The 14579-nt window shown below is 43.4% G+C and overlaps 1 long non-coding RNA gene across 2 annotated transcripts; it reads right to left on the bottom strand.

Moving 5' to 3' along the window:
* Window positions 1–7196: 7196 nt before the first annotated feature.
* Window positions 7197–14361, bottom strand: LOC124039347. 2 transcript variants are annotated; one of them, XR_006839551.1, is made up of 5 exons: window positions 14174–14361; window positions 13652–13726; window positions 13344–13432; window positions 8640–8786; window positions 7197–8030 (listed from the first exon to the last, which is right to left on the bottom strand). It is a non-coding gene; the product is annotated as an uncharacterized LOC124039347 (long non-coding RNA). The 2 variants fall into 2 exon arrangements; XR_006839550.1 differs by lacking the exon at window positions 8640–8786.
* Window positions 14362–14579: the final 218 nt, after the last annotated feature.

Genomic DNA, 14579 nt, shown 5'->3' with positions numbered 1-14579 from the left:
CCCAGGGTCCTTAGCTGAGTGATGTGGTTTGAGGTCACTATGGTGTTGAATGCTGAGCTGTCGTCAATGAATAGCATTCTCACATCGGTGTTCCTCTTGTCCAGGTGGGAAAGGGCAGTATGGAGTGCAATAGAGAGGGCATCATCTGTGGATGTTGCCAGGTGTGCCTCTCAAATACTTATGTCATGCAATAAAATGCAAATTAATTACTTAAAAATCATTCAATGTGATTTTCTGGATTTTTGTTTTAGATTCCGTCTCTCACAGATGAAGTGTACCTATGATTAAAATTACAGATATTTACATGCTTTGTAAGTAGGAAAACCTGCAAAATCGACACTAAACGTGTATGCTTATATTCTTCGTTAAGCAATGGCTTTTTTATGGCCACTCTTCCTGTAAAGCCCAGCTCTGTGGAGTGTATGGCTTAAAGTGGTCCTATGGACAGATACTCCAATCTCCTCTGTGGAGCTTTGCAGCTCCTTCAGGGTTATCTTTGGTCTCTTTGTTGCCTCTCTAATTAATGCCCTCCTTGCCTGTTCCGTGTATTTTGGTGGGCGGCCCTCTCTTGACAGGTTTATTGTGGTGACATATTCTTTCCATTTGTTAATAATGGATTTAATGGTGCTCTGTGGGATGTTCAAAATTTTGTATATTTTTTTATAACCCAACCCTGATTTGTACTTCTCCACAACTTTGTCCCTGACCTGCTTGGAGAGCTCCTTGGTCTTCATGGTGCCGTTTGCTTGATGGTGCCCCTTGCTTAGTGGTGTTGCAGACTCTGGGGCCTTTCAAAACAGGTGTATATATACTGAGATCATGTGACATATCATGTGACACTTAGATTATACACAGGTGGAATTTATTGAACTAATTATGTGACTTCTGAAGGTAACTGATTGCACCAGCTCTTATTTAGGGGCTTCATAGAAAAGGGGGTAAATATATATGTATGCACCACTTTTCCGGTTGTTATTTTTTTTTTTTTTCTTGAAACAAGTATTTTTTTTTTCATTTTACTTCACCAATATGGACTATTTTGTGTGTGTCCATTGCATGAAATCCAGATAAAAATCTATTTAAATTACAGGTTGCAATGCAAACGGGGAGGAATACTTTTGCAAGCACTGTATCTCATCCATTTAGAAGGCAGATGACACAGTCTTATACTCAGCTGGCTCCTCCTCGGATGTTGTTAAACACTCTACAACAAAGCTTTCTTAGTGTTCAACAAGCTTTCTCTGCCCTTAACCTTTTTCTGAACACCTCCGAAACAAAGGTCATGTGGTTTGATAAGAAGAATGCCCCTCTCCCCACCGGTGTGATTACTACCTCTGAGGGTTAGGAGCTCTAGGTAGTCACCTCATACAAGTACTTGGAAGTATGGCTACACTGTCCTCCTCCCTTAGCTGTAGGCTCAGGTTAAATCTATACTTAGTTTCCTCTATCATAGTTGCTCCTCTTTCACCCCAGCTGCCAATCTAAGCCTGATTCAGTTGACCATGCTAGATTACGGAGATGTAATATATAGATCAGCAGGTAAGGGAGCTCTCGAGCGGCTAGATCTTCTTTACCATTCGGCCATCAGATTTGCCACCAATGCTCCTTATAGGTCACATCACTGCACTCTATACTCCTCTGTAAACTGGTAATATCTGTTTACCAATCGCAAAACCCACTGGTTGATGCTTATTTATAAAACCCTCTAAGGCCTCACTCCCCCTATCTGAAATACCTACTGCAGCCCTCATCCTCCACAAACAACACCTGTTCTGCCAGTCACATTCTGTTAAAGCTCCCTAAAGCACACACATCTCCTCTTTTCAGTTTGCTGCAGCTAGCGACTGGAACGAGCAACAAAAAACACTCAAACTGGACAGTTTTATATCCATCTCTTCATTCAAAGACTCTTTAACTGACAGTTGTGGGCTGCTTCACACGATATATTGCTGTCTCTACCTTCTTGCCTTTGTGCTGTTGTCTGTGCCCAATAATATTTGTACCATGTTTTGTGCTACTACCATGTTGTGCTGCTGCCATGTTGTTGTCATGTTGTGTTGCTACCATGCTATGTTGCTGTCTTAGGTCTCTCTTTATGTAGTTTTGTGTTGTCTCTCTTGTTGTGATGTGTGTTTTGTCCTATATTTTTATTTTTTTATCCCAGCTCCCGTCCCCGTATGAAGCCTTTTGGTAGGCCGTCATTGTAAATAAGAATTTGTTCATAACTGACTTGCCTGGTTAAATAAAGGTTAAATAAACAAATAAAAGTTACTCTGGTATTGAGCCAACAATGATGGGCGGTGCACACTGAAGCAGACCAGGATCCAATTGGTCAGGCCATGTGGATTTATTGTTGTCTATTGTTAGCAAAGCAACCAGGACATATTTTTATGGTAAAATAAATGGTTTGAATATAGTTTCTCTGATCCTTCAACAAGTTTCCCATATCAGTATCCAGCCCAATATCATTGTAAATAGGCTTAGAAGTCATTTCAAATAGATAGCCCGCTGTAATAAAATGGTGATTAAATGCATCAATGATGGAATGCTTTCTGTAATGAGACCCGTGTTTGAATTCATTTGTTGTGGCAGAGAGGAGGAAGTATAACCCTTCAGGGATTTGACAGTTTTCCCGAATTTAGCCGGGTTCCCATTACAATCCGAAAGAGCGGTTACATAATAATCAGATTTAGCCTTTCTGATTTGTCTTACACAAGGATTCCTCGATTGCTTAAAAGCTTGGCAGTCCGGGCCTAAGCCTGTGTTCCTGGCTTTGACCCAAGCATCATCTCTTTTATGAATGACTTCTGATCATTTCAGAATGTACCAGGCATTCAATCTACCTTTAACCCTTAATTTATTTAAGGGAGCATGATTATCCGCAATAGTATTGAAGACATCTGCAAAAAGGTTGAAAAGCTAAATGAGGTTCAGGGATTGCTGAAAAACAATCAAGGCCACTAAAATAAAGATCATGTAAAAAAAAGCCTGTTCACTGAATTGTTTTAAGTTCCTCTTTGTGATGACACGAGGCTTACATTTTTGTTTTCTCACATCTAAAACAAACAACCAGGCAATGGTCACTATGGTCATTCATATTTTGGGTGAAGACACCATTAGAAACATACACTACCATTCAAACGTTTGTGGTCACTTAGAAATGTCCTTGTTTTTGAAGGAAAAGCTTTTTTTTTGTCCATTAAAATAACATCAAATTGATCAGAAATACAGTGTCGACATTGTTAATGTTGTGAATGATTATTGTAGCTGGAAAAGGCTGATTTTTAATGGAATATCTACATGGGCGTACAGAGGCCCATTGTCAGCAACCATCACTCCTGTTCCAATGGCACGTTGTGTTAGCTAATCCAAGTTTATCATTTTAAAAGGCTAATTGATCATTGGAAAACCCTTTTGCAATTAAGTTAGCACAGCTGAAAACTGTTGTGCTCATTAAAGAAGCAATAAAACTGGCCTTCTTTAGACTAGTTGAGTATCTGGAGCATCACCATTTGTGGGTTCGATTACAGGCTCAAAATGGCCAGAAACAAAGCACTTTCTTTTGAAATTCGTCAACAGTGAAGAGGTGGCTCCCGGGTGCTGGCCTTCCAGGCAGAGTTGCAAAGAAAAAGCCAAATCTCAGACTGGCCAATAAAAAGATAAGATTAAGATGGGAAAAAGAAAACAGACACTGGACAGAGGAACTCTGCCTAGAGGGCCAGCATCCCGGAGTAGCCTCTTCACTGTTGACATTGAGACTGGTGCTTTGTGGGCACTATTTAATGAATCTGCCAGTTGAGGCGTCTGTTAATTCAAACCAGACACTCTAATGTACTTGTTGTGTACTGGGTCCTCCCATTCCTCTTTCTATTCTGGTTAAAGCCAGTTTGTGCTGTTCTGTGAAGGGAGTAGTACACAGCGTTGTACAAGATCTTCAGTTTCTTGGCAATTTCTCGCATGGAATATTCTCAGAACAAGAATAGAATTCATTTCTCAGAACAAGAATAGACTGACGAGTTTCAGAAGAAAGTTCTTTGTTTCTGGCCATTTTGAGCCTGTAATCGAACCTACAAATGCTGATGCGCCAGATACTCAACGAGTCTAAAGAAATACAGTTTTATTGCTTCTTTAATCAGGAAAACAGTTTTCAGCTGTGCTAACATAATTGCAAAAGGGTTTTCTAATTATCAATAAGTTTTTTTTAAATGGTCAACTTGGATTTGTTAACACAACGGTGGCAGGAGCAAAATCAGCAACTTGCTGGGACTCTGATGTAGGAGTGACGAGTTCCAGGGCAACCAGTCAAGGCTCCAGTGTAGGCGGTAGCAACCGGCTGGGGATCAGTGACGTAGAAACAGACTCCTCCATGACGGGCAACATGGACATGGGAGTCAGGAGAAGAGGGTTGGGAAGGCTCTAGACTGGTGTCACTCCATGGGTGGCTGTGAGGCTGTGGAGCAGGCTGCACAGTGTAGAGTAGGATGATGTAAGGAATGAAGGTTCATCCATGGACTCCTTGGAGGCTGGATTCCATCGTGGCAGCTGGGCTCTGGACGATGTAGGCTGCTGGAGAACCATGGGGAAAGCCATTGGAGCTGCTCTGAGTGGTGTGGAGGGCAGAGCAGCACGCTGCATGGATGCCTGGCATCCTGGTGGTTAGCTGTGCTCAGAAAGTAGAAGAGTGCTTTATGCTGCAGTAGTTTATTTGTCGGGGGGCTAGGGTCAGTTTGTTATATCTGGAGTACTTCTCCTGTCCTATCTGGTGCCATGTGTGAATTTTAAGTATGCTCTCTCTAATTCTCTCTTTCTCTCTTTCTGTCTCTCTCTCTGAGGACCTGAGCCCTAGGACCATGCCTCAGGACTACCTGACATGATGACTCCTTGCTGTCCCCAGTCCAACTGGCTGTGCTGCTGCTCCAGTTTCAACTGTTCTGCCTGTGATTATTATTATTTGACCATGCTGGTCATTTATGAACATTTGAACATCTTAGTCATGTTCTGTTATAAAATCCACCCGGCACAGCCAGAAGAGGACTGGCCACCCCACATAGCCTGGTTCCTCTCTAGGTTTCTTCCTAGGTTTTGGTCTTACTAGGGAGTTTTTCCTAGCCACCGTGCTTCTACACCTGCATTGCTTGCTGTTTGTGGTTTTAGGCTGGGTTTCTGTACAGCACTTTGAGATATCAGCTGATGTACGAAGGGCTATATAAATACATTTGATTTGATTTGATTTGCTGAGGGCTGGTCACCAATGGGAAAGGGAGATGACATCCTTCGTCGGAGGGCTGAAGAGTGAATGATACGAATAAGTAAAAGGATTGATTATTAAAACCTCTCTGCTTTGAAACAACTCACTTTCTGAATATTTGAGTATGTGCTTGTAGCAAATGTTAATGATTTGACTGTATAATAATGACATTCTTTCAATCAATGGTTAGTGGGTCAGGTCCCACAATAATTAAATAATGGTTTAATGGTGTAGGAGTGACATGCCTCCAAGCTCCCGAGGAGCAGGAAATTCTTCACAGATTCCACTGTATTTCAGTCAGCAATCCAATTGGTCCAAGATAACAGGGGAGAGTGGGGTAAGTTGAGTAATTTTATACATTCAGCATCACCCTGTGAAGGGAAATATAGTATTCTTTATTATTATAATAATGTTTTTTTTAACCCTCTTTTCCTCCCTAATTTCGTGATTTCCAATTGTGATCCAGTCTCATTGCTGCAACTCCCCAACGGGCTCAGGAGAGGCGAAGGTCGAGTCATGTGTCCTCCGAAACATGACCTGCCAAACCACGCTTCTTAACACACGCCCGCTTAACCCAGAAGCAAGCTGCACATGTGTCGGAAGAAACATCGTTCAACTGACGACTGGAGGCAACCTTCAGGCGGTCGGCCCGCCACAAGGAGTCGCTAGAGCGCGATGAGCCAAGTAAAGTCTCCCCGGCCAAACCCTCCCCCAACCCGGACGACGTTGGGCCAATTGTGCGCCGTCTTATGGGACTCTCGATCATGGCCGGTTGTGACACCGCATGGGAACGAACCGGGGTCTGTGGTGACACCTCATTACAGACCCGGGATTGACTTCTGCGCTGCTCAGGACACCATATAGTATTATTTCTAACAAAGATATCTACATATATTTCAGGATGTTGTGTATCCCTGTAAAAAATCTGAATTCATGTAAACATAACAGTTTTTAAAACATAGCTTGTCCCAAAAACGTAGTCACTTGGCACAACATATCCCGGGTATGGAGTAAATTGAGCCGCAGGACAGGGTAAATTAAGCCGCCTACAAATTTCTGTACTAAATTAAATATTCCCACTACATTTTTTAAAAACCCCATCTATCTGTATTCCCAAACGTAATTCAACACAATCACAATCATTTTTGGTCTTTTAATACTTTAAAGTATCTTTTAACACAGGCTTAACACCTAACAAACTCTTTGTACTTTTTTATACAAACTTTTAACATAGGCCAGGTCCCGTTGGTACCTCATATACCAGCGATAATGTCTTGCCTTGTTGCAAACAGGATGCATGCTTTGGAATAGTTTTATTCTGTATATGCTTCCTTCTTTTCATTGTCAATTAGGTTAGTATTGTGGAGTAACTACATTGTTGTTGTCCATCCCCAGTTTTCTCCTATTACAGCCGTTATTAAACTCTGTTTTTATAACTGTTTTAAATGTCACCATTGGTTTGTTGGCGAATTCCCTGAGTAGTTTCCTTCCTCTCCGGCAACAGAGTTAGGAAGGACACCTGTATCTTTGTAATGACTGGGTGTATTGATACACCCAGACTTCACCATGCTCAAAGGGATATTCAATGTCTGCTTTTTTTACCCATCTGCCAATAGGTGCCCTTCTTTGCGAGGCATTGGAAAATGCCCCTAGTCTTTGTGGTTGAATCTGTGTTTGAAATTCACTGCTCGACTGAGGGACCTAACAGATAATTGTATGTGTGGGGTAGAGAGATGAGGTCGTCATTCAGAAATCATGTTAAACACTATTATTACACACAGAGTGCATCCATGTAACTTATTATGCAAATATTTACTCCTGTTTACTTATTTAGGCATGCCATAACAAAGGGGTTGAATAATTATTGACTAAAGACATTTCAGCTTGTCATCTTTTATTAATTTGTAAACCATTTGAAAAACATAATTCCACTTTGACATTATGGGGTATTGTGTGTAGGCCAGTGACAAAACAAATCTCAAATGAATACATTTTCAATCCAGGCTGTAATACAACAAAATTAGAAAAAAGTAAAGTGGTGTAAATACTTTCTGAAGGCACTGTACCTTGGCAAACATGTCAGAGACGTCATACCTTCCTGTGTTGTGTCCCATATACAACAGGAGTTCCCTGATCATGGTGCAGTTTCTCCCTCCCGATATTGAATGACACCATTCAATTCAATAATAAAAAAAGGCAATACAAGTAAAAGTTGTGTCTAGTCAAATGTTTATACCGAATGCCAGGTCTCTCTCCATTCAACGACGTCAGTATCTGTCACACCCTGATCTGTTTCACCTGTCTTTGTGCTTGTCTCCACCCCCTCCAAGTGTCGAGCATCTTCCCCATTATCCCCTGTGTATTTATACCTGTGTTCTTTGTTTGTCTGTTGCCAGTTCATTTTGTTTGTACCTCCGGTTCACTCCTTGCTCCTGTCTTTTTCTAGTTCGTTTTCTAATGTTCCCGGTTTTTACCATTCTGCCTTCCCTGACCCTGCCTGCTATTCTGTACCTTGTCACACCACCCTGGATTATTGACCTCTTTCTGCCCTGCCCCCGAGACTGCCTGCTGTTCTGTACCTTATGGACTCTGATCTGGATTTACTGACCTCTTCCTGCCCTTGACCTGTCGTTTTGCCTGCCCTGTTCTAGTAATAAACTTTTGTTACTTCGACACTGTCTGCCTTGCGTCTTCTGAAATGTGATAGTATCAAGCCCTTCTGTCAGTCTGGACTTCATCACATCATCTTGCATGTCTCCATTTGCTGGCTCCATACATGTTTCTGTAAACACAGATACACATAGTCGCTGTTCTATTACCAATGGCAGTTAGTGTATGTTTGTGTCAGATATTAACTATCCTATATTGAATTTTAAACAAGTCAGACTAACCCTACCTAATTCTGTTCTCCCCATCAACGATCGTTGGTGAGCAGGCAAGTGGTGAGATCTTTGCCAGTGCCCTAGGGGGCTCCTGAGTGGCGCAGTGATCTAAGGCACGTGAGCCACTCTAGTCTGACATTAGGGCTCCCGAGAGGCGCAGCAGTCTAAGGCACTGCAACTCAGTGCTATAGGTGTTATTACAGCCCCTGGTTTGATTCCAGGCTGTATCACAACCGGCCATGATTGAGTCCCATAGGACGGCGCACAATTGACCCAGCGTCGTCCGGGTTAGGGTTTTGCTAGGGTTAGGCCATCATTGTAAATAAGAATTTGTTCTTAACTGACTTGCCTAGTTAAATAAAGGTTCAAACCAGGGGCTGTAGTGACACATCTAGCACTGAAATGCAGTGCCTTAGACTGCTGCGCCGCTCGGGAGCCCAAATTCAGACTACATAAATTATGTTTCACAATTGGTTTATCAAATGCACCAAATTAATGAAGTGGGTTACCTTCTGTATTTGTACAAATGATGAGCCTGTGAAAGCTGTTGCTACTGATAGATGAAGGTTGCTGGCCGGATACTTGGCAACATGTGGCTGTATGTTATGTTCATGGGAATGCTCAACGTGCTGGTCTTCTCTACGCTGCATGTTGGGCTGCAAAATGAAAATCTCTCAAACTACTGCAGCAGCAAGCAATCTTATGAGGTGGTGTTGACTGGGAGAGCACTGTGATAGGGTAAGATAATAGGCCAGTGTTTCCCAACTGGGGGTACACATACTCCTAGAGGTATGTGGGCAGTCCCCAGAGGGTGCATGGGAAGATTTTTTTATATGTACAAAAAATATATATTTACATGTTCATGTTAATTCTATCTTAATAGGCAAGTAAACATTTACTGAGGTCACTGGTGTGAAATTTCCAGTTTATTTCCAGCCTGCTTTTTTACTTTAGTTTCAGTGTGTGCGTATTGATCCTCTGCTTGTGCCAAGTGCACATGATCCTCTGCTCCGCAAGCTAAAGTGGCTCACCATTTCAATTAGCTTTCAGTAGAAACTAGCTATGGATCCATGGCTGAAACGCACTGTTCCAAGCAGCGGTAACAGCGCTAGCACCAGCTCAAATGAACCCATGGAAAAAATAAAGTTTAACAAGTTAAAGTACTGTCAATTTCATGAACAGTATGTTGTTTTCGGTTTCACCTCAACACCTACGGAGCCGCCTAAGGCAATGTGTTTCCTCTGCAGCAAATAATAGCTCTCAAATAATAGCATGAAACCAGCCCATTTAAAACAGCACATAGAGACTGCCAGAGGACCGGACAGCATGCCCTCCGATTTGACACACTGAACTCTGTCTGCAAAGTAATTGGTGAACCAGGCAAGGCAGTCATCCAAAAAACCGAGGCTACCGATAAGAATATGGTGATTGACAGAGTCGAAGGCCTTGGCGAGGTCGATGAAGACGGCTGCACAGTACTGTCTTTTATCGATGGCGGTCATGATATCGTTTAATACCTTGAGTGTGGTTGAGGTGCACCCGTGACCGGCTCAGAAACCAGATTGCACAGCGGAGAAGGTATGGTGGGATTCGAGATGGTCAGTGACCTGTTTGTTGACTTGGCTTTCGAAGACCTTATATAGGCAGGGCAGGATGGATATAGGTCTATAACAGTTTGGGTCCAGGGTGTCTCCCCCTTTGAAGAGGGGGATGACTGCGGCAGCTTTCCAATCCTTGGGGATCTCAGACGATATGAAAGAGAGGTTGAACAGGCTGGTAATAGGGGTTGCGACAATGGCGGCGGATAGTTTCAGAAATAGAGGGTCCAGATTGACAAGCCCAGCTGATTTGTACGGGTCCAGGTTTTGCAGCTCTTTCAGAACATCTGCTATCTGGATTTGGGTAAAGGAGAACCTGGAGAGGCTTGGGCGAGGAGCTGCGGGGGGGCTGTTGGCTGAGGTTGGAGTAGCCAGGCGGAAGGCATGGCCAGCCGTTGAGAAATGCTTATTGAAGTTTTCGATAATCATGGATTTATCGGTGGTGACCGTGTTACCTAGCCTCAGTGCAGTGGGCAGCTGGGAGGAGGTGCTCTTGTTCTCCATGGACTTCACAGTGTCCCAGAACTTTTTGGAGTTGGAGCTACAGGATGCAAACTTCTGCCTGAAGTAGCTGGCCTTAGCTTTCCTGACTGACTGCGTGTATTGGTTCCTGACTTCCTGAACAGTTGCATATCGCGGGGACTGTTCGATGCTATTGCAGTCCGCCACAGGATGTTTTTGTGCTGGTCGAGGGCAGTCAGGTCTGGAGTGAACCAAGGGCTGTATCTGTTCTTGGTTCTGCATTTTTTGAACGGAGCATGCTTATCTAAAATGGTGAGGAAGTTACTTTTAAAGAATGACCAGGCATCCTCAACTGACGGGATGAGGTCAATGTCCTTCCAGGATACCCGGGCCAGGTCGATTAGAAAGGCCTGCTCACAGAAGTGTTTTAGGGAACGTTTGACAGTGATGAGGGGTGGTCGTTTGACTGCGGCTCCGTGGCGGATACAGGCAATGAGGCAGTGATCGCTGAGATCCTGGTTGAAGACAGCGGAGGTGTATTTGGAGGGCCAGTTGGTCAGGATGACGTCTATGAGGGTACCCTTGTTTACTGAGTTAGGGTTGTACCTGGTGGGTTCCTTGATGATTTGTGTGAGATTGAGGGCATCTAGCTTAGATTGTAGGACTGCCAGGGTGTTAAGCATATCCCAGTTTAGGTCGCCTAACAGAACAAATTCTGAAGTTAGATGGGGGGCGATCAATTCACAAATGGTGTCCAGGGCACAGCTGGGAGCTGAGGGGGGGGGGTAGCAGGCGGCAACAGTGAGAGACTTATTTCTGGAGAGAGTAATTTTCAAAATTAGTAGTTCAAACTGTTTGGGTATGGACCTGGAAAGTATGACATTACTTTGCAGGCTATCTCTGCAGTAGACTGCGACTCCGCCCCCTTTGGCAGTTCTATCTTGACGGAAGATGTTATAGTTGGGAATGGAAATCTCAGAATTTTTGGTGGCCTTCCTGAGCCAGGATTCAGACACTGCAAGGACATCAGGGTTAGCAGAGTGTGCTAGAGCAGTGAGTAAAACAAACTTAGGGAGGAGGCTTCTGATGTTGACATGCATGAAACCAAGGCTTTTTCGATCACAGAAGTCAACAAATGAGGGTGCCTGGGGACATGCAGGGCCTGGGTTTACCACCACATCACCCGCGGAGCAGAGAAGGAGTAGTATGAGGATGCGGCTGAAGGCTATCAAAACTGGTCGCCTACAGCGTTGGGGACAGAGAATAAGAAGAGCAGGTTTCTGGGCATGGTAGAATATATTCAGGGCATAATGCGCAGACAGGGGTATGGTGGGGTGCGGGTACAGCGGAGGTAAGCCCAGGCACTGGGTGATGAGAGAGGTTGTATCTCTGGACACGCTGGTTGTAATGGGTGAGGTCACCGCATGTGTGGGAGGTGGGACGAAGGAGGTAACAGGGGTATGAAGAGTGGAACTAGGAGCTCCATTGTGAACTAAAACAATGATCACTAACCTGAACAACAGTATACAAGGCATATTGACATATGAGAGAGACATACAGCGAGGCATACAGTAATCACAGGTGTTGAATTGGGAAAGCTAGCTAAAACAGTAGGTGAGACAGCAACAGCTAGTCAGCTAGCACAACAAACAGCTGGTAAAATGGCGTTGACTAGGCAACGGGGCCGACAGAAAACAAACAAGCAGAATGGAGTACCATGATTAATGGACAGTCCAGCGTGCATCAGCTATGCAGCCAAGAGATCAGTGTCCAGGGGGCAGCGGTGGATGGGCAGGGAAGCTGGACTGGCGAGTGTTATCCAGGTAAAAATTTAAAAAATAACAATGACTAAATAGCTTGTAGCTAGTTAGCTGGTTAGCGTCTGGAGGTTCTTGAGTGTGTTCTAAAAGATTCAAAATAATAGCGATTCCATATCACAATGGGTGAGGCAGGTTTCCGGAAGGTATAAACAATTGAAAAATCAAAAAGAGATAGAAAGTAAATATGGGTCCAGAGAGTGTTTGGGACGCGGCGATTCAGACGGTTAGCAGGCCTGTGCTAACAAGCTAACAGTTCGTAGGCCCGGGCTAGACAGGGTAGCAAGGTGCTACAGGTGCTCTGGCCGGGCTAGCTACAAGCTAAGTGGGTGGAAACGCTAGCCAGGGGTAATCATCCGGGGTTGCAGTTTAGCTAGATAGCTAGTTGTGAAGATCCAGCTGAAAAATGTTCCGTTTGAGGTGGGAATCCGGGGATGAAAAATAAATAGGTCCGTTATGCTCTGGTTAGAGTCGCGTTGTTCGAACTGGCGAGAGCTTTCCGGGCTAAAGGTTAGCTGATGACCGGTTAGCTGAAGACCATTAGCATAGCTGGTGGATAAGCTGGCTAGCTTCAGTTGAGGGGTTTCGGTTCCGAAGTAAATATAAATACTTTAGGAAAAATAACTACATTGGGTGAGGCGGGTTGCAGGAGAGTATTTGGAGGCTTAGATTTAGCAAAATGTTTTTAAAGAGGTATGCGAAGAAAAATATGTAAAAAAACGAAAAAGACACGATATATACAGGGGACAGGACTTACTTACTGCTACGCCATCTTGGATCCTTATAAGCCATCAAATTAAGTGGACACCTCTGATGATGTCTGACGAGTATACACTTGTACTTATGTGAAGAGACATTTTCATCCATGGCCCTAATCAAGATCAAGCACAGGAACTTTCCCGACTTGGGGAAAAAAGCCTGATCACTGCTGTTGCCACACTGCCCCCAAGATTGACAAAGCTTATTGGTGAAAGCCAGGGTAAAGTTTCCAATTAATTGTTGAGTCCTCATATGTCATACACAAGTCTAGAAATATAGGTTACATGTATTGGGAGTATGTGTATAAAATGTGATCTTTTTGTTTTTGTATAATTTGTTTGGACACTTGAAGAAAAAAACCCTAGAATAAATAGTAAACTGATGTTAAGAGTACATCAATATTATTACAGTTATACATTATCATTATTCACAGTTACATGACAGATGTAGACAAATAATATTGATATTAAACCACATTTGTCAAATTTACACCTAATCTAGGAATCTGGGGAAATAGCCTACTATTTTATCAAGCCTGGTATTTTTTTAATACAACTATTCACATAACACACATTACCTGTCGTTGTTGATGAAGTCATCTAGGTCCAGCGTTGTTCGGGTTAGAGGAGGGTTTGGCCGGCAGGGATGTCCTTGTCCCATTGCGCACTAAAACACAAAAATAAATGTCATCAGGGCAATAAAACTCGAGTGTGCTTTTCATAGGAGTCGAGGGAGTCTTTGGCAAGAACGGAGGAGGTGTCACAAGACAAACTTTTATTCTTTTGTCTTGCCTGAAAAGCTGTGAAAATAGCAAGTGAACAGTGAATTAAATCATTTTTGGAGGTCGCTGAACGATCACATTGCTGGACATGTTATGATACTCACTTCTGCTCCTCCTGGTAGGTCCCGGCATCCGTTCCTGACCAGGGGATCAGTCTGGCACCCAACTGTGCACTTTATCTAACAGAAAAACAGGGTCAACGATTCTCATAATCCCTCAATTATAAACATAGCTTGAGAAATAACTTAATTGTTTGGAAGCTAATTCTATGCTTTACAGACTGAATGGCTCCAGATTGCATTTGATTCAGGCAGGTGACGCCATTCTGCCGTTTTGCTATGGCCCTGAGTTTGCTTGAGTTTGTTGCTGCTAGTTAGTACACTGTTGTCATTTGCTTTCTTTTGAAATGTTGTCGTGTTTCCAAGCCAAATCTGAATTATATTGAGATAGACTAATGTTAGCTACCTAGGTAACTAGCTAGTTTGGTTGATAGCTAGCTAACTTGATAGTCGGTAGCTAGCTAGCAAACATCAGCTATGCTAGCGATGATAGTGATAATGATTATCAAAATATACATAACCAGATAGATAACCAGCAGTCTATGGTCTAGCTACCGGTATACTCACCACTACTGGGGACCAACAAACTCCAACCACCTATTCTGCATTATAGGGTCATTCGTCAGGTCATGCAAACCATAGTTGTTGGCTGTGCATCCTGCTGGACGCATGCATTGCATGGTCAATCCGTATGGGGTTTTTCAGACTCAAACGGCCGTTATTCTTTGAACGTGTTGCTTGAAACCGTGAAACAACCGTCGCCCACTCAATGATGGGACGCGGAGGGGCGATTTTATATGTGGAGTTTGCACGTGGAGCTTGGAAAAGGGGGGCATGATTTGTTGACATAATGTAATTGTAATTCAAAACCAGTCTTTATTCACTTGTTGTGACTCACGGAGGCTCCAAACTCAGTTTTAGATGAGATTGACATTATGACCAAATTACTCCACTCTCCCTACTGTGTTCACAT

The sequence above is a fragment of the Oncorhynchus gorbuscha genome, linkage group LG07, assembly GCF_021184085.1.
Source record: "Oncorhynchus gorbuscha isolate QuinsamMale2020 ecotype Even-year linkage group LG07, OgorEven_v1.0, whole genome shotgun sequence".
Classification (NCBI taxonomy): domain Eukaryota; kingdom Metazoa; phylum Chordata; class Actinopteri; order Salmoniformes; family Salmonidae; genus Oncorhynchus; species Oncorhynchus gorbuscha.
The sequence above is the reverse complement of the archived record's forward strand: the minus strand, read 5'-3'. Positions and strand labels throughout refer to the sequence as shown.